This window comes from Pinus tabuliformis, chromosome 3_1 (assembly GCF_031772625.1).
Source record: "Pinus tabuliformis cultivar Carrire ecotype Pingquan chromosome 3_1, CPIR1, whole genome shotgun sequence".
NCBI lineage: Eukaryota > Viridiplantae > Streptophyta > Pinopsida > Pinales > Pinaceae > Pinus > Pinus tabuliformis.
This window is the reverse complement of record NC_142301.1, coordinates 687,863,566-687,866,060: the sequence shown is the minus strand read 5'-3', so window position 1 is coordinate 687,866,060 and position 2,495 is coordinate 687,863,566. Positions and strand designations below refer to the sequence as shown.

Genomic DNA, 2,495 nt, shown 5'->3' with positions numbered 1-2,495 from the left:
CACCAGCTTCACTCTGCAACTTATCCACAACCTCCTAAGCTCCAACAAACTGAAGGTTAGAGCTTCTAGGCTTTGCGCAATCCTGACACCAGCAAAATCCACACCTCTTGGCCACAAGGGTCAATCCTTCTTGACTTAGAAATATGATTGGACATTGCGTAGGTCAAGTCTGCTCTCCTCTGCCACTGCGCTGATCCTCTTCCGGACTCAAACTTGATGACGCAGGCACTGCATCACTCCTTCCTTGTTGCTTCTCTGCTAGGAACAAATTCTGTCACTTGGGACAGCTATTTTCTGCTGCTGCTGCTCTGCTCAGTTGGTGTCCTCAGTTCTCCTGTGATCTGCAACCACGCTCTAATACCACGTTGGAATTTTTAATTCTAACTGTTAAAAACCCTCATGTACTTTTCTGATTTATTTTTGCCTACTTGTTCTGATTAATTAACAAGTTATTTACCATGTAAATACTGAAAATAAATACAAGTACATGCTCAACGCATTACAGATCATCAACTGAAGGAAACAAAAACAAGCACACAAGTGACACGTTGTTTTTGGACCAATGTCCCTAGAAAAACCCATTGCGGGAGAACTGGTGCAACTATCTGAGGGTTTTATGATTATGCAGTTTCTGAATACAATCTGGGTGCCAAAACCGGCTCACCCAACAGAGAATGATCTTGGTTGTAGTACCTCTCTACTCAGAAGCAGCGATTCTGGCTGAAACCCCGGATAAACACTCCGACAGCTCCCAGATCCAATCTTCCCCACGAAAACCCCAACGTCAGCCTCTAGGGACTGCGTCAACCCTTTCTGGCCCGACGTCACACTGGCTTGCCCTGTGTCAGCCCTTAGAGCCTCTGCGTCACCCACATTGGCTCTCTGAGGCACTACATAGCTCCTGGCTACGTTTGCGTGAGCCCTGGCTGGCTTTGCATAAACATATGGCTGGCTCTGCGTCCCTCTCTCCCGGCTTCTGCGCTGATCCTCTTGGTACTATCTCTATCTCTCTTCTTCTGTATTCATTGCCCCTCAGCTGCAATCTCTGATTACTCTTTTGACTTCCTCAACAAACCCTGCCCCAGAAAATTGAAATCTTGATCAACTTAGTGTGTTCTCCAAGTGACTCTCAAGCCTCCTCTTATACCTTCTTGTTGACAATTCAACGGCCGAGATTAAGTCCCTAATCAACGACTAAGATTAACTCTGGCTTGATCCATGACTTTTGGACACTTCTAACACAATTTTATATTAATTCACATTAATATTTTATTTTCCCTAAGTTTAGACTTAGGGACTCCATTAAAAATATTAATTATTTTAATATCTCCCAAACTGTTTAGAATCTGCCCAAACCATTTCTGGGTATTGGAGATCTCATGTGCTTTAGCCTCTCCACCAATTTTCATGGCTAGAGCACATCTGGTGCTACCCCAAATAAACATATATTATGCAGATGGGGATAATATCCATCATCCCATTAAATTTGCATTTCATCATTGACACATGAAACAACTTGATATGGACACAATTCCAACCTTATAGTAATTCCATAATTTTGGCTCTGTCACTCTATCCTCCTCTTTGTCAATTGTCACACCAATTTAAATTCCATTATAGAGTAAGAAATAACATCAACAATGTGGAAAAGCATCTGATAAATTTTAGAGGTTTAATTAAGGCTTTCGGTATGAGGAAATCAGATGATGACCCTTATCTTGACAATTATAGTTTCAAGGTCACTACTATGTCCATGGGTGGCCCTCCTCTTGGGTACATATCCAATGTGCGGGTTTTCCTCAACTATAATAACAAGGAATTTGTGGCATTGAGATTGGACATTCCAGGGGCATGGCAGATGCCACATAGTAGTGTGGATGAACATGAAGATCCAAGAGTTACAACCATTAGAGAATTGTGTGAAGAATATGATGTCGGTTGAGATTCTTGTAGACACACCCAATTGGTTGACATATGATTTTCCTCCAGTTGTGAAAGAAAAAATAGATCACCCATGGGGATGAGATTGGAAAGGTCGAGCTCAGAAATGGTTCTTTCTTAAATTTATTGGAGATGGGAATGAAATTAACCTAGTAGGTGATGGGACTAACATAGTTGAACTAACCTAGCAAGTGATGGGACTGAAGTAGTTGAATTTTCATAATGGAAGTGGTGGCAGAAGCGAGGACACTTCCAACTCTAAACAGGGAGGAATTAGGCAACCAATAAAGGTGTACCATTCCTAGGGAAACTCATAATGAAGAAGGAAACACCTAATAATGTATTTGATGTTTCTAAAACATATATTTTCCTTTTTTCATGCTAACTAATTGGGAAACTTAAAAAGGGAAGGTAATATCTAAATAATGTTTTTGTTGTTTCCACGAAAAACTATTTGTAATCAAGTTTAAGAAGGTGCCTTGCTTATAAAAGGAAAACTCTCCCTCATAATATAATGGTGGTATTCATTTTAGTTTCTTATTGGTTATGTCTCT

The 2,495-nt window shown here is 40.7% G+C and overlaps 1 pseudogene; it reads left to right on the top strand.

Annotated features, from left to right (window-relative positions):
* Window positions 1-1,519: 1,519 nt before the first annotated feature.
* LOC149188993 (nudix hydrolase 26, chloroplastic pseudogene) lies at window positions 1,520-2,129 on the top strand (annotated as a pseudogene).
* Window positions 2,130-2,495: the final 366 nt, after the last annotated feature.